The sequence below is a fragment of the Eleutherodactylus coqui genome, chromosome 5 (assembly GCF_035609145.1).
Source record: "Eleutherodactylus coqui strain aEleCoq1 chromosome 5, aEleCoq1.hap1, whole genome shotgun sequence".
In the NCBI taxonomy this organism is placed as follows: Eukaryota; Metazoa; Chordata; class Amphibia; order Anura; family Eleutherodactylidae; genus Eleutherodactylus; species Eleutherodactylus coqui.
The window spans coordinates 230,541,171-230,566,305 of NC_089841.1; positions in this window are offsets into that span (position 1 = coordinate 230,541,171).

Consider the following 25,135-nt stretch of genomic DNA (forward strand, 5'->3'; position numbering starts at 1 on the left):
TATAAAAACATTTGCAAAAGGAACAGCTTAAACTACAAGGATTTAAGTCAGGTTTGTATTCTTAGCTTAAAATCACATTTTTGAGAAGCTTCTGCCATTTCAAATTCCTTGTGCAAAGAACAGATACAGCATTCTCTCCTGAAGGTTTGTTCTTAAAACTCTACAATGTATTGTACTTTAGAATTTAATTTCATCCTCCACTGGTTGGAAGACAATACGAACAAATCTGTAGAGAAAGGCACATTTGTACTTAAATATGACATATGTTTACTTTAGATATGTATTTTTCTTCTAAAGAAAGTATCAAACATGAGAGAATTGCATTCTTGCCAATAATACCACAATCCAGGGGAGTAACTATAGGGGATGCAGGGGATGCTATTGTTCCTGAGCCCAGGACCCTTAAGGGACCCATAAGTCCCATCTTCTCCATATAGTAAGCCTAGTAGTATGAATAAAGCATTATAGTTGGGGGATCTGTTGCAGATTGTGCATTGGGGCCCAGAAGCTTCAGTTACGCCCCTGCCACAATCCTAACATTTTAGGCAACATACATCTTTGTTATTCTATGCTAGAATTATAATTACAGTATAAATAACAAATTTCAGACATTTTATGCTAAATATGCTAAAACAACTTGTAGTTTTTGACCAATAACTTCAGGTACATAAAACTGTGTACTTGAACCCTTTTAGGACCAAAAGTCAATAAAGTGCGCAACCCCCCGCGCACCCCTGGCGCCCACCGAATCTTTTCGTCCGAGTCAGTTGCTCAGTAAAAGCGGTGCTAGAATCCAAAAACACCCGAACAGAGTACGTTCACTTATCTCTATTTTGGACTAATACATTACAAAACTGGATATTTTTTTCCTAGTCTACTGATATTTTAGTTTTTCTTTTATTATGGAACATTCAGCCCATATTTCTTTTAGAATCAGAAAGGAACCTCTATGTTTTCAATTTGGCAGTGTTTCATAAGTAGAAAGATACCAAATATGTGCACATTATGTTTCTTGTTGACTGATACAGTCATTCCTGCTGAAAAGAAATATCTAAATCGGAGTTCAGAGACTGTCTTCTTTACCTGGCATCTATGTAACATCTGCACATGGTCGGAAAGCTGCTTTTTTTCTTAATTGAAATTAATCCCCAACAGTCTCATTAAAATTGGAAAAATTCTCCATAAAATGTCATAGTTTTATTGTAGATTTTGTCTTATGTCTCATGTAAATATATTTGATGCAGAACTCAGTTGCCTTAGGCCGGCTTCATACGACCGGATTGCTATAGCTCCAGCCAGCCGATCACCACCGGCTTGCTGCATATAAATATCAGCCCCTCTTGAGAAGGAAATATATATATCCTTGTAGGTAGAAAAGAAAACACTGGAATATATACATTTATATAGATATAGTTATGTGCCTTTCTTTTTATATGTATACTAACTTTATTCTCATATGTACTAACTCTATGAAAAACGTAATACTTCGCCTTATATCAGATATGCCAAAATGCTTTGCAAGGCAAACAGAGAAAGAATGTCCAAAGAAACCAGATGAAGGATGAAGGTTAAAGTGGAGGAGAAAAGAGATATGGAGAATGCATGCTTAGCCGCTCTCTTAGAATTGAGTGGGTGATTCTTTGCACTGGAGTTAATTAAATACGTGATTTTCTGTACATAAGCCAGAGACCAAATATGCCTTATCAAGATGAAGACCGTTCAACTATGCATCTGAACTTTCACTGTCTCAGGCCGGAAATCCGGACTTCCCATATATGGTTATGTGGTGAATTTCAGCCAATGAGCCCATCACCCATTCCTAGTTATGAGACCAAAGGGTATAAGATCTCATGTAATCTGTAATAAAGCGCGCAGCGCAGTTGTTTTTTCCCGTATGAGGAGCTATACCAGACTTCCGTGTGTGGTGTTTCTTCTTTAAAATCGACAGCGGGACATTGGGGTGGGCCTGATTGGTGCTGTACTTAGAAAATTTCTCTGACAATTGGCGCAACCAACTGGGGCGGCAAAACCGGAGCTGTACAACGCAGTCCACCCGGATCCACGCCACGAGGAAGCCGTCCTGCTGCAAACCAAGCCTGATCAACTCACAGAACTCCAGGTAAGACCAGCATATATTTATGTTGTGTTTTACACTGCGAGTCTTGCAGCAGGAGGGACTATCTGTGTTTTGTCACCTAACGGGTTGGGTTAAGAGTTCTACACGGTAACTCGTGTGGGCTTCGGGTTTGCCGTCATGGACCACTGACCGTGATATGCGCACCAATCGCTCACCCAGAAACTAGTCTGTAGTCTATTTGTACTTTGAAGTCCGTAGTGTTTTAGCAATAGTGAAGGTTGTTTGTTGTATCTGCAGAATTTTTTTCTCTTTTTCTTTTCATTTGGTCTCACAGAAGAAGGAACCCTCTGTTGTTTTAGTTGTTGATGGTTTAGCTTAGGAGAGGGATGCACTCTGTGAGACAGGTCCCATAGAAGAAGGAATCCTCCGTTGTTTTAGTTGTTAATGGTTTAGCAGAGAGGGATACACTCTGTGAGATAGGTTCCACAGAAGAAGAGACCCTCGGTTTTAGTTTAGTTAAGTTGTTGATGGTTTAGCTAAGGAGAGGGATGCACTCTTTGGGACTGGTTCCATAGAAGAAGATGCCTTCGGTTGTTTTGCCATATATAAGGGGCTGACAATTCGGGTCAGAAGGATGCACTCTATGGAGCGTGTTATTATTATTATTGTTGTTGATGTTCTAATATGCGTAAGACCTTATTAAAGAAGACAGAGCCCCTCAAGGGCTGCCGCCATGCGGATCAATTGATGGCGGAGAGACAAGGGTCACAATCTGTAAAATGTAACAAAACTTATGAAAATGTGTGACATCGACCCGCACGGTAGATTACAGTATGGCATCTGGGAGGAGGTCTTTAGGACCAAGAAGCGTGCCTTAAAAGACCAAGGTTTTCTAGAAAGTGCTGGAGTGAGGAGGAGAGAGAGACAGTCAGAGAAAGTTAAGTATGTACACATTATTTGTTTAAAGGTGTATAATACTAGGTAGATATAGATGTATATATGTGTATATATGTATATATATGTGTGCAAATAGTTAACTGAGCTTGCTTTTAGATGAGAAAGATTGTTTACATGAAGCTGCAGAGCTTGTGTTTAGTTTTCAAGGTCAAGCGATAACAAAGCAGAGAGAATGAAATAATGACCCTGGAAAATATCTTTGCTTGCTTAAATGGAATGAAAGCTTATAATGAATTTAATTAATTATACTGTCTTACAAGGCAGGAAATATAGCAATTTCTAAGATATATTCTTACTTATACAGGGGTTGAAAATGAATGTTGCAAGGTCCCAGGATATGTGTTATTTATGAGTTCAAATGCAGGGAATAGTTAAACTAAAACAACTCAGTCAGTGAATGCATATTCAGAGAGATAACAGTTGGTTTTACAAAGGTGGGGGCTTTCAGATTTCACTCCAAACTCAGGGTCACAGAAACTAAAATACTTTAGCATTTAATACAGCATATAATAGCTTCAGTAAATAAGAAAGATAGAATGTCTCAATCACTCAGCAAATTTTTTCACATAATTTGTCATAAATAGCGCTCATTCACAATCTCATCTCAATAGAATCATGTACTTTATAACATTATAGCACTCACCTCAATGTTTTTCAACTGATGTATGTTTGTTTGTCAAATTTTTTTTTTGTCTGTGCATCTGTATGTACTGGTACACCTTCAAAGGGGGTGACGGAGCAGACTTGAGCGCATGGATGGATGAGAGTTAATGACTGGGGATAAAAGTCCCCCCCCCCCCGGCATAAGACTTTACTTGTTTGAGATGTGGATGCTTAGACTGTTAAGCTTAAATGAAGCTGCGAAAAAAGACGCAAGCGACCAATATCGAAGGGGTGGAGCTAGATGATGTAAAGGACGTAATGTTTCATCCCTCTTGTCCACAAGGGAGGGGGTGAGGATCTTGAGCAACTAGTAAAAGTTTTTTTTTTTGTTTTTTTTTCTCTCTCAAATTTGATAAGACATTGCAGGCAGGAACAGATTAATAATGAATTTGCTTAAAGGATATCACATTTCAAATATTAATAGGTGTTTGTAGATTATTCTGCCCCGATGTAACTTATGTCTCTGTTATTGGTGCTAACATCTTACAGGCCTTATCTGCATCCATCAAATCTTTTTAAAATGTTATACTAACTTGAACCCGGGTACTCTTCTTACAATTGAGTACCCTGGTTCAAAGGGGGGGAGGAGAAGGCATAGGTGATCTAGGTATTGCAAGTCAGCCATTTTTAAATTTTTTGCAACAAGATTCTGATCTTTTTGAAATAAAATACCAGCCTGATTGTCTAGCATTGATGCAACAAGAAAATTTAAGTTTTAAAAAGTTACTGAAAGCCCTTGTTAACAATGCATATTTTGAGTTGTTTTTTTATAGATGGTACCAGGGTGATTGACGACTCCACACTGGATATGCAGTGGTCACACAACAAGATGTCCTAAAAGCAGAATGCCTCCGCATGTCTCAGGACAGGAAGCGGAATTAAAGGCCCTCACTGAGGCGTGTAGAGTGGTAGAAGGTAAGACGGCAAACATTTACACTGACTCCCGGTATGCATTTGGCATAGCTCATGATTACAGCCCAACATGGAAGGCCAGACACTTTTTTACCTCAGCAGGACAGCCAATTAAGAATGATGCAGCGGTCTCATGGAGACCCTACTTCTACCTGACAAGGTGGAAAGCTCACACCATTTCCTACACCGGAGAAGCAAGAGGCAACGCCATCACAGACCACACAGCAAAAGCAGTGGCCCTGAAGCCATGGAAGGAAGAAGAAAAGAAGAATTTGATAAAAACTTTGAACTTTGATAAAAATTTGGACTTTGACAAAACTTTGGACTTTGATAAAAATTTGGACTTTGACAAAACTTTGGACTTTGATAAAAACTTTGGACTTTGATATGCTAAAGACTTTACAGTTACAAGCCAGCAAGGAAGAAAAGGAAAAATGGACTAAAAAGGGACGGCATATGGTGAACAGTCAACAGCACTTGCCTACCATGGTCCCTGTGCCCCATGATGGCCCAGCTGATGCACGGAAAGACGCACCTCTTAAAGCAACAATGATGTCGACGCTTGAACAAGGACGGGTGGCTCCTGGATTTTCTGTAGCTGCTGCATCATTTGTCCAATTTTGCATGATCTTTGCCGTAAGCGACAGGGCAGAAGTAAATTTGCCACATAACACTTGCCGAGGCCACTCTACCCATTTCAGGGATTGCAAATTGGCTACACTCAGCTCCCACTTGTTGGGAAGCATGAATATGTGCTTGTTGTTGTTGATTTCTTTTCAGGTTGGAGACCTACCCTGTTACTAAAGTAAATAAGCAGGTAACCGCACAGAAGCTCATGACTGAGGTAATCCGCAGATATGGGGCATCGGAAGTGATTGAGTCAAACAAAGGTACAAATGTCACAGGGGAAATAATGCAACACATCATGTCTGCTTTGGGTATATTTCAGGCTTTTCACACACCCTACCATCTGCGGAGTAGTAGGAAAGTAGATCCAAAAGCCAATAGAGGAAACGGGCAAATCTTGAATTGAGTGTCTTCCACTAGTTTTTTCTTTTCTCCGGAGGGTACATGCCACAGTATCAGAGTTTGGGGAATGATTTTCTTGTTAATTTTGTCATAGGCCTCCCAAATGAATTGTCAATAATGCATTCTGCAGTCTCTGCTTTTCTCCCAGGTCCTACAGATGAGTGTCACAATCTGAAACCAGGTGACAGGGTCTATGTGAAAAAGTTTGAGAGAGAAACCCGGTTTGAATGTCCCTACCAGATGTTGTTCACCACCCCAACTGCAGTCAAGCTCGAAGGAAAGCCCACTTGGATCCACACTTCGCACTGAAAAAACTAATGATCCTGTATATCCTTTACATGCTATGATGTGGTACAATTCCTCTAACACACACCTTTGACTACTGTACACTAGCCCCCTGTTTCAGGGATCAGAACAAATTAATACAATCAAATGTGCAATATGAAGCCTACACTTAGGGTGAGAATCCAACACCGCATCGTGCTAAGAGAGAAGTTGATGCTCCAGGTGGTAACTTTGATCGATATATATACATAGATGCAATAGGAGTGCCAAGGGGGGTGCGAGATGAATTTAATTCTAGAGATCAGGTTAAAGCAGGTTTTGAGTCCTTATTTGTTATTGTCACTGTTAATAATAATGTAGATTGGATGAATTATATCTATTACAATCAGCAGAGGTTTGTAAACTACACCAGGGATGCTTTTGCAAGGGTTAGCTGACCAGTTAGGGCCCACTGCATCCATGGCCCTAGAGTGGCCCTGGATATGATTTTAGCAGAAAGAGGTGGGGTATGTAACTTCTTGTACGTGTATTATCCCTTTGATCAAAAAGAGTATGAGTAAGGGACTGGATAATGTGACACCAAAATTTCCCTTGTTTGAAAAAGATGAAGAGCCAGTTCCGATAATGCCAACCACTACGTTATCAGAAGAATGGAGAAATGTACTAGTACTATGCCTACCCCGGTCTCCTAAGATGGACTGTCAGTGGAATTCCCATTTGCCTAGGGATAGTGCAGAAGACCTTAGGTTCGAGCGAGGGCACACCCTGTGGGGTGTTAACTTGTACAGATAGAGGGTATGGATGCCCGGAAATAAGCCCAGGGAATCCATGGCCTCCTTCTGAGGTGAGGTAGGGATCCCCCCTCCTAGGAGTAGGGCCTTACGGGCAGTGGGGAAACCCTGACGCAAGGGAGAGGCGACCGAGGAAGAGTGCAAGGCCTGGTGCTTGATCTCCGTATTAAGTTTTTAGGGGGGTTTGAGAAGGAAATATATATATCCTTGTAGGTAGAAAAGAAAACACTGGAATATATACATTTATATAGATATAGTTATGTGCCTTTCTTTTTATATGTATACTAACTTTATTCTCATATGTACTAACTCTATGAAAAACGTAATACTTCGCCTTATATCAGATATGCCAAAATGCTTTGCAAGGCAAACAGAGAAAGAATGTCCAAAGAAACCAGATGAAGGATGAAGGTTAAAGTGGAGGAGAAAAGAGATATGGAGAATGCATGCTTAGCCGCTTTCTTAGAATTGAGTGGGTGATTCTTTGCACTGGAGTTAATTAAATACGTGATTTTCTGTACATAAGCCAGAGACCAAATATGCCTTATCAAGATGAAGACCGTTCAACTATGCATCTGAACTTTCACTGTCGCAGGCCGGAAATCCGGACTTCCCATATATGGTTATGTGGTGAATTTCAGCCAATGAGCCCATCACCCATTCCTAGTTATGAGACCAAAGGGTATAAGATCTCATGTAATCTGTAATAAAGCGCGCAGCGCAGTTGTTTTTTCCCGTATGAGGAGCTATACCAGACTTCCGTGTGTGGTGTTTCTTCTTTAACGTCGACAGCGGGACATTGGGGTGGGCCTGATTGGTGCTGTACTTAGAAAATTTCTCTGACACTCTTACTAGGTGCTGGTCATTTATTCATTTGCCTTTCATCTCTTTCCCTTTCAGAATTCTGGTGCTTTAAGTCATGCGTGTTCTGCTTTGGTGTTAACTGCATGTATGAGGTTCTGGGTGGGATTTCCTTGTCTGTTTGTTGGTGTGAACAGCGATGTGTTCAGTGTCTGTTGTAGGTGACCAAACTGTCCTGTTCAGTGTCTGTGTTGCATTTCCCTTGTTTTGCATTCCTGCCTGTCACCATCTAGGTTAGGCTAGGCCCCTAGGTTCCAGTGTGGGATTGTCTCTATTAGGATGATTGCCCCGCTTGTAAGCACTCTCTTTTTGGGGTTTTAGTTGGCTTGATAGAGTATGGACTCATAAGGTAATGAGGACCCTTGACGTGGGCTTGTGGGCTTACATATTCTGGCCAAAATACAAACCAATACCTTGTACTAACTTATTGGATATTTCCATCTTTCTGGGTGTTGTATTTTGGTGTCTATTGTTGTTGTTTGTATGCATGTTCTGGTTTATGTTATTGTTGGTATCCAGCAAGTATGCACGTTCCTTAATCCCCTTTTCTTCCCTCCAGCCCACATTTGGGTTGCATCCATGTTGGTCTTTGTTTCCACATTCAGCACAGATGTAACTACAATAATGTACTGCATTTGCATCATAAGAAACTGGACTCCATAGCAAAATTTGTGAAAAGTTAAGGGTAGACACAGCTGTTCAAAGAAAAGATGTGATAAATTTGACAAATAAGCTTTATGAAAACAAAACACCCATACACACAGCAGTTGTGTGCCATGTGGACAAAATCCATGCAGCATTTGCAGTACATAATTGCCACAAATTGCTACAGTTTTAAAATGAGGTTTTTCAAACATATGTGGTAAAGTGTGTAAAATTGTGCTTCGTGTATACCTACCACACAGTTGAAAACAGCATCACTAAACCTTGGCAAGTTGTGGTAAACTGCATGCAGTTGTTCCCAGTCTCACATCACAAAACACTGTGCTCAGGTGTGTAGCTAAAGGTCCATGGGCCCCAGTTGAGCAAAAGTTTAGTCTGGACCCCTCGCCTTCCCCCTATATATACTTACTGACAAATGCAAAATTTACAAATATGAAAAAATAACAAGAAACACTGCTCCAGTACCAATAGAGCCTGCCAGATTCTGTTTACATCATAGCAGTGAGGACGCTCTGTAAAGGCATGTGACACCGCCACCAATCACTGCTGACAACAGTGATACCATTTATTACAGCATGTGACCTCTACTGCATATAGTGGCTATTGGTAACAATGTAAAATAATGTGTAGCATGCATTATACTTTCTTTGTGGCTGCCCACTTTATGGCAAAGTGCAATCTGCTGCACTTTTCTATACAATAAAAAAAAGCGTATGTCAGTCAATATCACCGCCAATGAAGGCAAAAAGGATACTCCATTAGGTTAATGGGGGCCTATTTCTACGTATGGCATGTAAGCTAAAAGCTTTCATGGCACATTCATTGAATAACTCTAGTGCCTGCATAGTTGTGTCAGGTTTTCAATATGAGTATATCCTACACTGGGTTGTTTGATCAATTCTTCAATGACTGCTCGTGATTTTTTTTACTAAATCTGCTCGACCATTTTCTATGTCAGTGCGGACTTAAGCCAGAACAGGTCTCCGAAAAGGAAGTGGCGGGCTTCAGCTGTTTAATGACAGCTTGGATCCTGCTTTAACAGCTGGGAGTGGAAAATCTTCCATTCCACAACATTTAACCCCTTACTTGCCACAATCAATAGCGATTGCGAAATGTAAGCAGGGGAGAGAGCTCTTTCACCGAACAGCACCCTGTGATGTGATTGTCAGATACATAGAATCATAGAATTGGAAGAGACCTCCAAGGTAATCTGGTACAACCCACTGTTCAATGCAGGTTTACTAAATGCACCCAGACAGATGTTTGTCCAATCTCCTTTTGAAGACTTCCATTGAAAGAGAACTCACTACTAGAGATGAGCGAGCACCAAAATGCTCGGGTGCTCGTTACTCGGGACAAAATTATCACAATGCTCGAGGGTTCGTTTCGAGTAACGAACCCTATTGAAGTTAATGGGCGACCCGAGCATTTTTGTATATCGCCGATGCTCGCTAAGGTTTTCATTTGTGAAAATCTGGGCAATTCAAGAAAGTGATGGGAACGACACAGCAACGGATAGGGCAGGCGAGGGGCTACATGTTGGGCTGCATCTCAAGTTCCCAGGTCCCACTATTAAGCCACAATAGCGGCAAGAGTGGGCCCCCCCCCTCCCAACAACTTTTACTTCTGAAAAGCCCTCATTAGCAATGCATACCTTAGCTAAGCACCACACTACCTCCAACAAAGCACAATCACTGCCTGCATGACACTCCGCTGCCACTTCTCCTGGGTTACATGCTGCCCAACCCCCCCCCCCCCTGCACGACCCAGTGTCCACAGCGCACACCAAACTGTCCCTGCCCAGCCTTCAGCTGCCCTCATGCCACGCCACACTCATGTCTATTTATAAGTGCGTCTGCCATGAGGAGGAACCGTAGGCACACACTGCAGAGGGTTGGCACGGCTAGGCAGCGACCCTCTTTAAAAGGGGTGGGGCGATAGCCCACAATGCTGTACAGAAGCAATGAGGAATCCAATCCTGTGCCACCTCCATCTGGAGCTGCACACGTGGGCATAGCAATGGGGAACCTATGTGCCACACACTATTCATTCTGTCAAGGTGTCTGCATGCCCCAGTCAGACCGCGGTTTTTTATAAATAGTCACAGGCAGGTACAACTCCGCAATGGGAATTCCGTGTGCACCCACAGCATAGGTGGCTCCCTGGAACCCACCGGCGGTACATAAATATATCCCATTGCATTGCCCATCACAGCTGAGGTAATGTCGTGCTTAATGCAGGTGGGCTTCGGCCCACACTGCATGCCCCAGTCAGACTGGGGTTCTTTAGAAGTGGACACATGCAGTTACAACTCCGTGTGGACCCACAGCATGGGTGGGTGCCAGGAAGCCACCGGCGGTACATAAATATATCCCATTGCAGTGCCCAACACAGCTGATGTAACGTCAGCTGTAATGCAGGTGGGCAAAAAATTAATTGGATTACACTGTAGGTGAGGGCCCCCAAAAATTGGTGTACCAACAGTACTAATGTAATTCAGAAAAATTGCCCATGCCCAACCAAGAGGGCAGGTGAAACCCATTAATCGCTTTGGTTAATGTGGCTTAATTGGTAACTAGGCCTGGAGGCAGCCCAGTTAAAATAAAAATTGGTTGAGGTGAAAGTTTCAACGCTTTAATGAGCATTGAAATGTATAAAAATTGTTTACAAAAATTATATGACTGAGCCTTGTGGGCCTAAGAAAAATTGCCCGTTCGGCGTGATTACGTCAGGTTTCAGGAGGAGGAACAGGAGGAGGAGGATGAATATTATACACAGATTGATAAAGCTAAAAGGTCCACGTTTTTGATGGTGATAGAGAACAATGCTTCCATCCGCGGGTGCAGCCTACGTATTGTTTAGGTATCGCTGCTGTCCGCTGGTGGAGAAGAGAAGTCTGGGGAAATCCAGGCTTTGTTCATCTTGATGAGTGTAAGCCTGTCGGCACTGTCGGTTGACAGGCGGGTACGCTTATCTGTGATGATTCCCCCAGCCACACTAAACACCCTCTCTGACAAGACGCTAGCCGCAGGACAAGCAAGCACCTCCAGGGCATACAGCGCGAGTTCAGGCCACGTGTCCAGCTTCGACACCCAGTAGTTATAGGGGGCAGAGGCGTCACGGAGGACGGTCGTGCGATCGGCTACGTACTCCCTCACCATCCTTTTACAGTGCTCCCGACGACTCAGCCTTGACTGGGGAGCGGTGACACAGTCTTGCTGGGGAGCCAGAAAGCTGTCAAAGGCCTTAGAGAGTGTTCCCCTGCCTGTGCTGTACATGCTGCCTGATCTCTGCGCCTCCCCTGCTACCTGGCCCTCGAAACTGCGCCTTCGGCCACTAGCGCTGTCGTATGGGAATTTTACCATCAGTTTGTCCGCCAGGGTCCTGTGTTATAGCATCACTCTCAAACCCCTTTCCTCTTCGGGTATGAGAGTGGAAAGGTTCTCCTTATACCGTGGGTCGAGTAGTGTGTACACCCAGTAATCCGTAGTGGCCAGAATGCGTGTAACGCGAGGGTCACGAGAAAGGCATCCTAACATGAAGTCTGCCATGTGTGCCAGGGTACCTGTACGCAACACATGGCTGTCCTCGATAGGAAGATCACTTACAGGATCCTCCTCCTCCTCCTCAGGCCATACACGCTGAAAGGATGACAGGCAAGCAGCATGTGTACCCTCAGCAGTGGGCCAAGCTGTCTCTTCCTCCTCCTCCTCATCCTCCTCATGCTCCTCCTCCTCCTCCTCAACGCGCTGAGATATAGACAGGAGGGTGCTCTGACTATCCAGCGACATACTGTCTTCCCCCGGCTCTGTTTCCGAGCGCAAAGCGTCTGCCTTTATGCTTTGCAGGGAACTTCTCAAGAGGCATAGCAGAGGAATGGTGATGCTAATGATTGCAGCATCACCGCTCACCATCTGGGTAGACTCCTCAAAGTTTCCAAGGACCTGGCAGATGTCTGCCAACCAGGCCCACTCTTCTGTAAAGAATTGAGGAGGCTGACTCCCACTGCGCCACCCATGTTGGAGTTGGTATTCCACTATAGCTCTACGCTGCTCATAGAGCCTGGCCAACAAGTGGAGCGTAGAGTTCCACCGTGTGGGCACGTCGCACAGCAGTCGGTGCACTGGCAGATGAAACCGATGTTGCAGGGTGCACAGGGTGGCAGCGTCCGTGTGGGACTTGCGGAAATGTGCGCAGAGCCGGCGCACCTTTCCGAGCAGGTCTGACAAGCGTGGGTAGCTTTTCAGAAAGCGCTGAACCACCAAATTAAAGACGTGGGCCAGGCATGGCACGTGCGTGAGGCTGCCGAGCTGCAGAGCCGCCACCAGGTTACGGCCGTTGTCACACACGACCATGCCTGGTTGGAGGCTCAGCGGCGCAAGCCAGCGGTCGGTCTGCTCTGTCAGACCCTGCAGCAGTTCGTGGGACATGTGCCTCTTATCTCCTAAGCTGAGTAGTTTCAGCACGGCCTGCTGAAGCTTGCCCACCGCTGTGCTACCATGCTGCGCGACACCGACTGCTGGCGACGTGCTGCTGCTGACACAACTTGATTGCGAGACAGAGGTTGCGTAGGAGGAGGAGGAGGAGGGTGGTTGAGTGGAGGAAGCATACACCGCCGCAGATACCACCCCCGAGCTGGGGCCCGCAATTCTGGGGGTGGGTAGGACGTGAGCGGTCCCAGGCTCTGACTCTGTCCCAGCCTCCACTAAATTCACCCAATGTGCCGTCAGGGAGATATAGTGGCCCTGCCCGCCTGTGCTTGTCCACGTGTCCGTTGTTAAGTGGACCTTGCCAGTAACTGCGTTGGTGAGGGCGCGTACAATGTTGCGGGAGACGTGGTCGTGCAGGGCTGGCACAGCACATCGGGAAAAGTAGTGGCGACTGGGAACTGAGTAGCACGGGGCTGCCGCCGCCATCATGCTTTTGAAAGACTCCGTTTCCACAACCCTATACGGCAGCATCTCCAGGCTGATAAATTTGGCTATGTGCACGTTTAATGCTTGAGCGTGCGGGTGCGTGGCGGCGTACTTGCGCTTGCGCTCCAACACTTGCGCTAGCGACGGCTGGATGGTGCGCTGACAGACATTGGTGGATGGGGCCGAGGACAGCGGAGGTGAGGGTGTGGGTGCAGGCCAGGAGACGGTAGTGCCTGTGTCCTGAGAGGGGGGTTGGATCTCAGTGGCAGGTTGGGGCACAGGGGGAGATGCAGTGGTGCAAACCGGAGGTGGTGAACGGCCTTCGTCCCACCTTGTGGGGTGCTTGGCCATCATATGTCTGCGCATGCTGGTGGTGGTGAGGCTGGTGGTGGTGGCTCCCCGGCTGATCTTGGCGCGACAAAGGTTGCACACCACTGTTCGTCGGTCGTCTGAACTCTCACTGAAAAACTGCCAGACCTTTGAGAACCTCGGCCTCTGCAGGGTGGCATGGCGCGAGGGGGCGCTTTGGGAAACAGTTGGTGGATTATTCGGTCTGGCCCTGCCTCTACCCCTGGACACTGCACTGCCTCTTGCAACCTGCCCTGCTGCTGCCCTTGCCTCCCCCTCTGAAGACCTGTCCTCAGTAGGCGTAGCAAACCAGGTGGGGTCAGTCACCTCATTGTCCTGCTGCTCTTCCTCCGAATCCTCTGTGCGCTCCTCCCTCGGACTTACTGCCCTTACTACTACCTCACTGATAGACAACTGTGTCTCATCGTCATCGGCCTCCTCACCCACTGAAAGGTCTTGAGACAGTTGCCGGAAGTCCCCAGCCTCATCCCCCGGATCCCGGGAACTTTCCAAAGGTTGGGCATCAGTCACAATAAACTCCTCTGGTGGGAGAGGAACCATTGCTGCCCAATCTGAGCAGGGGCCCGAGAACAGTTCCTGGGAGTCTCCCCGCTCCTCAGAATGTGTTATTGTAATTGAGTGAGGAGGCTGGGAGGAAGGAGGAGCAGCAGCCAGAGGATTCAGAGTTGCAGCAGTGGACAGCGCAGAACTCTGGGTGGACGATAGATTGCTGGATGCACTTTCTGCCATCCACGACAGGACCTGCTCACACTGCTCATTTTCTAATAAAGGTCTACCGCGTGGACCCATTAATTGTGAGATGAATGTGGGGATGCCAGAAACGTGCCTCTCTCCTAATCCCGCAGCAGTCTGCTGCGATACACCTGGATCAGGAGCTCGGCCTGTGCCCACACCCTGACTTGGGCCTCCGCGTCCTCACCCGCGTCCACGTCCTCTAGGCCTACCCCTACCCCTCAGCATGCTGTATTACCAGTAATGCAGAAACAGAACGCTGTAATTAAATGTGCCGCTTATTGGCCTGTGGTTGGAGGCTGAGTTCGCTTACGGAACGCCAGGAAAAAATTTTGCGCAAGCCTGCTGTAACACTTAGCTGGCTGCGTATGAATTAGGAGAACAACTACACCCAGCACAGACCCAGAACACTGAGGACAGTCACAGGCAGCCCAAATAGATTTTTTTCCCCAAATGTTTTTGCAAAGGCCCACTGCCTATATTCAATAAATATGTCTTCTGTCCCTGCCTCACAATATATGTGTTCTGTCCCTGCCTCACAATATATGTCTTCTGTCCCTGCCTAACCACCACTTCTGGCCCTGGGGTATTACTGCAGGGCGCAATGCTCTGCACGGCCGATATACAAAAAAAAAAAATGTGCAACACTGCAAAAAGCAGCCTCCACAGTACTGCACACGGTTAGATGTGGCCCTAAGAAGGACCGTTGGGGTTCTTGAAATACTCCTAACACTCTCCCTATAGCAGCATTGGCACCAACAGCACTTTCCCTCCTCTATATCAGAACAAATCTGTGGCGAGCCGCGTTAGGGGCCGATTTTTGTACTCGGGTGACACCTCATCTTGCCAGCCACTCACTGCAGGGGGGTGGTATAGGGCTTGAACGTCACAGGGGGAAGTTGTAATGCCTTCCCTGTCTTTCTATTGGCCAGAAAAGCGCGCTAACGTCTCAGAGATGAAAGTGAAAGTAACTCGAACATCGCATGGTACTCGTCACGAGTAACGAGCATCTCGAACACGCTAATACTCGAATGAGTATCAAGCTCGGACGAGTACGTTCGCTCATCTCTACTCACTACCTCCTGTGGCAACCTGTTCGACTCATTCATCACCCTCACTGTCTAATATCTAATTTGTGTCTCCTCCCTTTCAGTTTCATCCCATTGCTTCTAGTCTTTTCTTGTGCAAATGAGAATAGGGCTGATCCCTCTGCATTGTGACAGCCCTTCAGATATTTGTAGACCGCTATTAAGCCTCCTCTCAGCCTTCTTTTTTGCAAGCTAAACATTACCAGATCCATTTACCGTTCCTCATAGAACATGATTTGCAGACCGCTCACCATCCTGGTAACTCCTGTCTAAATTTGCTCTAGTTTGTCGATGTCTTTTTTAAATTGGGGTGCCCAGAACTCTACACAGTATTGTAGATGAGGTCTGACTAAGGTAGAGTAGATGGGGAATAATGACCTCACGTGATCTAGACTCTATGCTTCTCTTTATACATCCCAGAATTATTGTTGCCTCTTTTGCTACTGCATCACACTGTTGACTAATGTTCAGTCTGTAATCTATTAGTATACCCAAATCTTTTTCACATGAGCTGCTGCTTAGCTCAATTCCTCCCATTCTGTATGTCATTTTTCTTGCCCAAATGTAGTACTTTACATTTCTCCTTGTTAAATACCATTCTGTTAGTTGCTGACCACTGTTCAATCTTGTCTAGATCTTTTTGAATCTTCACTCTGTCTTCTCTAGTGTTGGCCTATCCCTCCTAGCTTTGTTTAATTGACAAACTTGATCAGTTTCCTCTCAGTTCCCTCATCTAGAGCATTTATAAAAATGTTCAACAGTATTGGGCCCAGTACAGAGCCTTGTGGTACCCCACTTCAGATATTCTTCCACTTGGATGTGCCTCCATTTATGACCACTCTTTGAGTATGATCACTTAGCCAGTTCTGAATTCACCTAACAGGTTCCTTGCCAATCCCATATTTGGTAGTTTTCTTTCAATGAGGATGGCATGAGATACTTTGTCAAATGCTTTACTAAAGTCAAGATATACTATATCTACTGCATTTCCCTCATCAACCTGCAGAGTCCGAGGAGCAGGATCACAGTCGAGAAGATGGCAGGGTAGATAAAGGTTTCTGTCACGGTGGCTCTACCATCTCCTCCCCTGAGGGTAGCTCGGGACCCATCCAAGTCACTGCTAGGGAAGGTTACAGGGAAAAGGCTAACTAGCAGTTACCTTACAGTCCGTTGTCACTCATGATGCCACCATTCCATCCTCTGCGGTGAATCTTGAGGGGAAAAATAAAGTAGTCCATGCACAGGGATAACTTTCTGAGCAACCAGTAATGGTCGGTAATGCCCGTTTACTTAAGTTCAACAATATTCCAACAAACAACAGTAACAATCCAGAAAAACACTTTACTCTCAGAAAGTGGAATGACAGGGAGGTTTTCTCGGGGTAATCCAGACAATCCACACTCCCAGTTATCTGTGAGATCCTGCTCCCGGTAAACTTTCTTTTCTTCTCTTACTCTCTACCAGTCATCAGACACTTCTCTGGTGTCCTTCTCCTTCATTCTCTCTCTGTCAGAGCAGATAGCAGTACTGGCGCATCCTGGGTAGCATAGGTTAAGCTTAAGCTGATGGATATCTTTCAACGTCTTCTGTTCAGGATCACACAGACCAGACAGTGTCTGTGTGGCTCACTCACTAAGTTCTCTTTTGCTGGCTAACTTCTACTGACTCCAAGCTGAAGTGCTCTCAACTTCCTTACATAGCATCCTCACTAACACATATATAAAACACAGTCACATGACATACACCATGATACATTTTCCAGACATAACCTAAACGTTAACCCATTCACTGATGCAAAGGTGCAATACACATCAAATGCATACAGCACAGAAGATGCTGACAATACGATTGCACAAGATACACATTTAACATTATGGAGGGGCCCCGTTAACTCCGGGTCACTACAAACCCAGTCAGTGATTCTGTCATAAAAGGTAAGCCAAATGGTTTCCATGGCAGCCCCTAATTTCAGCACATTGGAATTGAGCATACTCAGTAGGAACTTTCTAGAAACTCGAGCCTCGGTTATAAAAGGGACCTGTTTGTGCTGAGCCACAGAGGAGAGACAGTGCTGAGCAAAGTGAGCTGGAGGTGCTGAGAGAGCTGAGGAGCTGCTGCCTATGAGGGGAAATTGCAGGAGCTGCGGAGAAAGGACTGTGACCACAGACTGCCTGGTGTCTGGAGCCGAGAGAGAGAGAGAGTCAGCATTGCGTCTCCAGACCAGTGGGACAACCAGACAGGAAGAAGAATTTAAAGAAATTGTGTTGGAGCGTTCTGATCCTGGAAATGCCTGGGTAAGTCAAAATGAGTACTCCCATGTGACATAATATAAGTGAGGCCAGAATCAATCTGACGATAGGTGTGCACACTGAGGAAAGGGTTAAAGATAGTTTGTTAGCAGGCCTGTATTGAGATGGGGTTCATATTGCTGACACTAACATTGTGCAAGTTTCCAATGCTCAAACCCAGAATATTGACTGTGCTATTAAAATGGATATTATGCATGAATACAAGAACCAGTTTATTTAAGAGACTGTAATGGACTGTTAACCCCTAAGGGGAAGCTATATCGCTGTGCCATTTATTCCATAACCAGACATTATGTGAAATGGTCGAGTGTTATTGATATTTTTCTTTCTTCGTGTTGTTCACAAAGTAATATACTTAGTTAGCTGCAATTAGCGACAGTTAATTCTAAGTAAAAAAGGTTTAAATGCGTAACCATTATTGCTATACTATTATTGTTCATTTCTGTATTTATCAATAAATATTGTAAGCTTCGGTTACTCCATCTGCTGCATCATATCCTGAATCATGTTTCAAACCCACCTCTCACAATATACCACACCCCCAAGACACTTCTCACACTTGTAGTATGCTCCTAACCTACAGCTACATCGTTGGGTCTCTTATTTAAGTGATGTGGCTATAGAGGCTCAGTCAGTGCAATATGGTAAGGTACGCCTTTGGGCCCACCTAGTTTAGTGGCCTGGTTGCAACTGCGACCCCTGCCAGTGCAATATGGTAAGGGACGCCTTTGGGCCCACCTGGTTTAGTGGCCTGGTTGCAACTGCGACCCCTGCAACCCCTATAGCTATGCCACAGACTGTCTATGATCAATAAACCACAAGGGGGGGAAACCATGTTTTCTCAGTTACATTTATTGAGATTAAAACAATCTCCTTATTTCTAAATCCCACATATTTAACAATGAGAGTATGTTTTCTTTGACAACATTGTCAAATATAATAAATTCCAATTATATTATGAATAATAGCAGTGCGGCAGGTTTATTCACTGCACGGCGAGATTATTTATTTGAAATTCAAACACTAAGTGCGACTGCAAATTGTATGTCCATATCATGTTGAGACTATTAATATCTCATTCTCCTTTCTTTAAAACCAGTTTTTACTATATTAAATGCACAGCAGAACATGCTAAAGTATGTGCATAAAGCAAGATCAAGAAAAGGGAGGAAGGTATTTATTCTATTCTGACATCTAGCAGTTACACCATTTAAGTGGTATGCCAGACACTAGAGCTTAAAATGAAATGTTTTCTTTTGCAATGTCGAGATCATTCTTTTCTACAAATACACTATTTTTGTTACTATTTACATAACCCTAAAATCACACATTTGTAAAACTGTGACCGTTTGCAGCAGGATCATATACCTTTGAAAATTTTGCATTCTTTATAGCAGTCACAATGAAAAAGGTTGAATATTTTTCTTAGGCGGAGCTATACTTCATCATGTAAAGAGAATTCGTTTCCATTGGTTAAATTATAATCAATGTTATCTTTCAATAAATTATCATATGAAGATTCAATTATGTAATATTTCTTTTTTTAATTTCACTTTGTGAACTGCTACTTTGGACCAAATGAGTCTGAGTGGGAGTGGGAGTTATGGCTTTAATCATTCATGTTAATTGTTGATCAACAGGTCTGTACATTCTGCTGATTATTTATATGTAGCCATTTTGATTTAAATGAATAGAGATAATTCAGGATAGTCATAGATTATGAAGTCATATGAATAAGGGTATGTTCATACTAGTGTAATAGCTTCCATTCCATTCATAATGGAACCATGATATCTGTAACAGTTGCAAATAGATGATTGAGTCCCGTTGACTTGTTATTGGGTCAGCCAATTTTCACTCAGGGTTTTGGTATTTTTAACAGTAGGCAAAAATGTTCATGGTATGCTACTGTTGCGGTCAAAAAGGTAAGATTAGAGATGAGCGAGCATACTCACTAAGGAGAATTACTTGAGCGAGTATTGTCTTTAGCGATTATCTCCCCGCTCGGAAGAAAAGGTTCGGCTGCCGGTACGGGTGAGAGGTGAGTTTGAGTTGCGGCAGTGAGCAGGTGGGAGCGGGGGGGAGAGAGGGAGAGAGAGATCTCCCCTCCATTCCTCCCCGCTCTCCCCAGCCGCTCCCCGCCCACCGCCGGCAGCCAAATCTTTTCTCCCGAGCGGGCAGGCACTCGCTAAGGGCAATGCTCGATGGAGTAATTGCCCTTAGCGAGTATGCTCACTCATCTCTAGGTAAGATCTACAATGAAAATGTAAACAAAACCTAAAACAATCTTTGCGTGATTGGTACAGACAGCATTATCTGCATTTCAGATGCATTTAGTCTTACAGTACTTCCAAACATTCCCCTAGAGGTCTCTGGAGGTTCTGATTCTCCATTTCAATATTACTACCCTATATATTTTTAATGGTGTTTCCTTGTCTGTATGTTATTCCTTCTTTTGCTATCATATTTCTTGTAGTTAAAAATACAGATGATAAGCTCGCTAACATGCACTTTGATGTTTTCACAAAAGCCCCACCAGTGCTTAAAAGCTAAAGTTTCAAATCAGTGAGAATGTATAGTATATGAAAAAATTGAGTCCAGAAAACAATTGTTCATTATTTAAGTATAGCTGTCAGGAATCAAACTGGGGACCTTCTGCACTCCAGTCAGTCGCTCTCACTACTGAGCCATAGAGCCTTTCAACAGCGCCCCTGCATGAATTTCTGCCTTGTTCTCAGATCCCGCAAACCCAGCCCCTGTCCTGACCCCACCTCTGTTCGTAATTAGGCTTATTATAAAAGCCTGACCCTGCCACTGCAGCAGCACGTGATTATTGTGCTTCAGTTGTGATCAAGCTCCTCTCCTCCTCCTCCACAACAAGCAAGCAAGAGACCCCCTAATACTGACCTCTGGCTTTCCACCTGACAATGATACCTGCCTCCTCCATTATACTGTGTACCTGAAACCACCTGACACTGACCTCTGGCTTTCCTTCCAACGATACCCACCTCCTCGATTGTACTGCAAACTTGAGACCACCTGATACTGACCTCTGGCTCCCCCCTGACTACTCTCTGGACCTGAACGGTAACTACACCCTGGGCTCCATACCAAACCCAATACCATAAATGCTACAATAGTAGTAAAATAATTGGAAAAGATTTCTAAATAGTATTATAAGATGTCTAAATTCATGAGTCTGAAATATTGTACAACTTATGCCAAATTTGTTGCAATTGTGCATATTATCAACATATTTTGTACAACATACTAGTAGAGATGAGCGAGCATACTTGTCCGAGCTTGATGCTCGTTCGAATATTAGGGTGCTCGAGATGCTCGTTACTCGAGATGAGCACCACGCGGTACTCGTCTCGATTAAACGAGCACTGACCATTGAATTCAATGGAGCCGGCAATACAGCCGGCTCCATTGAAAGCAATGGGCTGCTGGCGATCGCAGGATGAATTGTCGGGAAGGGCTTAAATATATAAGCCCGAGACTTCCGCCCAGGACACAGAAGGAGCAGGACGTGTCTGACAGAGCTCCTGAAGATATCAACCCCCAAAGACACCGGGGCCCTAAAGTGTCCGGAGAAAAAGGCAGCTGCAAGGGACAAACACCCCCCCTGCTTGCCCGGCGGAAGCCCCCCCCAAGAGTCACGGGAAAAAATACCGGGGGAACCTACCGTATACCCACAAACGCGGCCCGCAGAAGCAGGGCGCCGGAGAGTGGCCGTGGGAGGAGAAGGACCGCACTGCCCGCGAGCCGCCGGGACTCTACCTCGTCGGGGGAACCCCCGGTAAGCGCCGCCGAGACCCCGAGACCCACTCGTGACGCGCCGGGAGACCCCAGGAAGCCGCGGCCTAAACGAGATCCAGGGCCGCGGCCTAGATTTCCGGCCAGGAAGGCCGCGACAGACCCCGGCGGAAACCAGGGAAAAGAGGGGTGACCCCAAAAGACTGCGGGGAGACGCGGGAGACAGCCGGCAAGCCAGGAGACCACCGGGAGGCCGCTGGAGAGTCGGAACCGGACGGCGGAGAAGGCCGCGATCCTGCCCCCCAACCGAGGCGGCATCCGCAAGGCACAACGAGGAGAGTGAGTCCTCGGGAGACATCCGGACGGTCCGAGGGTCTCCCCCAGAGCAGGGGCGCCACCGGAGGCCTCCAGAAGCACTGCGGCCTAGCGACGCCTGAAGCCACGGCCTAAATTTTCGGCCACAACACCCGCGGCAAGCCCCGCCCACCACAACAGAGAAGGGGAGGAGTGGAGAAGCACAGCCACACAGCGCAGACCCATCAGCGCTGCAGAGAGGGCTCCAGGGAAAAACTGGAAAAAAGCCCAGGAGCCTCACATAAAAAACAAGTAAGATAGCCCAACAGGGCAATTGCCACAGCACCTCAAACACAGAACAACAAGACAAATAACCCCCATTTGGTCGAGACCCTAAAGAGGGATTTAACAACATAGCAACAGCACAACTTCTGAGCCAGACAGAAAACAGCACACAGTAGAACAGCTGAGCACCTCGGAGACAGGAGAGTGGGGAGAAAGAGACCAAAAGAAACCCAACAGAAACAAAACCGTTAACAAAAATACTGAGCACAAGCAAATGGAAATGAATAGATAAGTACCAAATGAGAAGTCACATCCACAACAAAGAATCAACAACAAAGCAGCAGTAATCTTGGAAATAGGGAAAGACCCCTCTGCGAATCCAACCCGCAAAACCGCCCGACCTGAGCAGTCAAAATATGGACAAATATCTAAACGATAGAAGTGCGGGCACCTCAACACGAACAACACGTCAGCTAAATACAGACAAAACAATCACAGGAGGACAACAAAAGAATAGACCTGCCAAACACATCAAGGAAAAAGAGGGTAAGACCACACAGCAATCAAGATCCCCTCCAAAGAACACCCCACCTCGCGTCATGGCCTCACCAGACTCCGACCACGAAACACTAGACACCTCCCCCATACAAACCAACGAGCAATCAACAACCAATAGTGTGGAAATGACGCAGGCGGCACTAGTGGCACAAGAGGTCTCAAAGTTGCTCCTCCCACTATTTGACAATAGGCTCGAGGCACTGCACAAATCGATAAATTCGGCATTGTCACAAATCACAGATAATACTCAAAGGCTGACAGAACTAGAAACAAGAACACAGAGTACAGAACAAACTATTGCAACTCTAGAAGTCGCGCTACAAAGAAGCCAATCAGAAACAGAAACGCTTCGGGAAAAGATCGACGACCTAGAGAATAGACACCGTCGCAACAATTTACGTTTCGTGGGAATACCAGAGACGGTAACCAATAATCAGCTTACAGCCTACCTAACCAAAGACCTGCCGCAAGCACTCCAGCTCGACATATCTAATGACCCCCTAACAATAGAACGAGCCCACAGAATTGGTCCACCAGGAGACGGACACAACAACAGAAATAGACCTCGTCCAGTGATAGCGAAATATATGCACTGGGCAACAAAAGAAATAATCCTGCAAGCCTACAGAAAACGAGGGGAACTAACAATACAGGGGACAAAGATCCTTATGTTCCAGGACTTTTCGGCGGCAGTGTCACAAAAACGTAAGCTATTCACCCCGATCTGTCAAGCCTTACACGAACGAAACACCCGTTTTCAACTACTATATCCAGCAAAACTGCGAATCCAAGACGGCAATAGATCTTTGTTGTTTAACACGCCGGAGGAAGCGAGAAGGCACCTACAAATGGAAGGGCTGGGAGAACAGGGATGAAAATGCCGACGGGAAGGAAATGTACCACAGCTTCTTATTATAACCCTTTTCCAAGGACTGTGGATGTGACGCCTGTTATGCAAAAGAATAGGCAAAATAGATGCTAAATGTTAATGTGTTTATTGCCATGTTTTTCATGTTTTTTATGTTTTTTGATTTTCTCTTGATCTGTCTGACCTCTAGGAATCAGAACAAAGGGAGGATCGGAGGGCCCCGTGGACACGGCATAACCAACATTCAGCCACGCCCGCGGCTCGCTGGGACCGAGGGAAGTGGCGAGGACAAAAAGGCAAAAATAACGGTGAATAAGACCAATGCACACACACTAATATGCCTATAGATACAGAGACAAACGAATACCAAACACCCACAACGATACAAATATTGTCCTGGAACGTGGACGGACTAAACACACCTATCAAAAGAAAAAAAGTGCTTACACATCTAAAACGACACAAACCAGACATAGTGTTTTTACAAGAAACACACTGGAAAAAAGAGGGGAAGGGAGAACTAAAAGCACCATGGATAGAAACGTGCTACGTAGCCTCACACACTTCAGCATCACGAGGGGTGGCCACCCTGATTAGGAGAAACATTCCACATACAATAATACAAAATATAACTGACCCACAGGGAAGATACTTAATAACAAGAATAACCATGGATGAACAAACATATGCCCTGATAAACATCTATGCCCCCAACACAAACCAAGCAACATTTTACACCGCTCTGATAGAACAGCTACAACCATACCCAAATGACAGAATAATCATGGGAGGGGACTTTAACGGCACACAAGACGAAACGCTGGACAGAACAGGACCGTCTACCCAGACAATAGCAACCACACATGCACTATTAACCCTAAAGGAACAACTCCGCGTATGTGACCCATGGCGACTCCTCAATCCTACTAACAAGGAATACACATGCTGCTCCAATGCCCATCACTCATTCTCACGCATAGATTTCTTCCTAATCTCAGATAACATTTTCCAACATCACCATCAATCGGTAATACACCCAATAGCCTTAAGCGATCATGCGCCAATAGCAATAAAACTACAACTGATCACCTCACGAAAACTGACAAAAACGTGGCGCTTTCCCTCATATTTGTGGGAATCGGAAGATTTCAGGACATACTTGAAGATCAACTGGAACAATTATGTAGATGATAACAGCATACACATAGACAACATAAATTTGTTCTGGCAGGCATCAAAGGCAGTAATGAGAGGCCATATAATAAGCTATCAGTCCCACAGGAGGAAAAAATTTCAAAAGGAGTTTGAGGCACTGCATCACTCCCTCCTGACAGCACAAAAAGAGCACATGAACCTCCATAATGACAACTCATATCAAACCTTCATTACAGCAAAACACCTGCTAGACACGTTCGTGCACACCCACGCACACTGGCAAAACCAGCTGACGAAAAACAAATTTTACAGATGGGGAAACAGGGCAGGACGACTGTTAGCGAATCTTGCCAAACAAAAGCAACCACACAAACCAATACTGACCCTAAGGCAAATCAACGGAGATAACATAGTAACAAAACAGGAGGAGGTGGCCCAAATACTGCAGGAATACTTCGAGGACTTATACAGGGCAGAACCAACGAACACACAGGACATAAACAACTTCCTAGATTCCATAAATCTACCAAAACTAACTGAAGAACAAAAATCACTACTAGATGC